The sequence below is a fragment of the Fulmarus glacialis genome, unplaced genomic scaffold, assembly GCF_000690835.1.
Source record: "Fulmarus glacialis isolate BGI_N327 unplaced genomic scaffold, ASM69083v1 scaffold33645, whole genome shotgun sequence".
In the NCBI taxonomy this organism is placed as follows: Eukaryota; Metazoa; Chordata; class Aves; order Procellariiformes; family Procellariidae; genus Fulmarus; species Fulmarus glacialis.
Genome location: NW_009214320.1, coordinates 68,400 through 68,898, shown reverse-complemented (window position 1 = coordinate 68,898; position 499 = coordinate 68,400).

Sequence of the window (499 nt, the reverse complement as noted above, 5' to 3'; positions counted from 1 at the left end):
AGCTGTGATCAACTCTCTGGCATGGCTGCAAACAGAAAGGAGCCAACTGGGTAAACAAACCCAGGTGCTCGGGAGCAGAGTGCGGCTTCTTCCGCTGGGTTGGGGGGCTGGCGGAGAGAGGGAGGAGTGGGGAGCTTTTAGGATGCAGTTCACCGTGGGCTGTCTTTCCCCTCTCCGCCAAGCCTGGAGGTACAGGAGGAACCAGCAGCGTTCCCACGGCGGGCGTGTTGCTGTGCCTGGCTGCGGCGCTCTGTGGGATGCTCTAGAGAGGAGGGGATGCAGAGGAGGGGGATGCGCGCTGTGTGTGGGACCACAGGAGAGGAGAGGGAGGCGTGTGCCTGCCTGGAAGGGGACATTTCTTCCCTTATACACTCAAGCTGATGCCTACCCTGCTGAAGCAGTTAAATGGGGGAGAGCAGCAGCCAGGCTGGCAGATTCCTGCCCTGTGATATGCCAGCCACAGGGTGACGCAAAGGCTGGAAGGGTCCACCCACCAAGC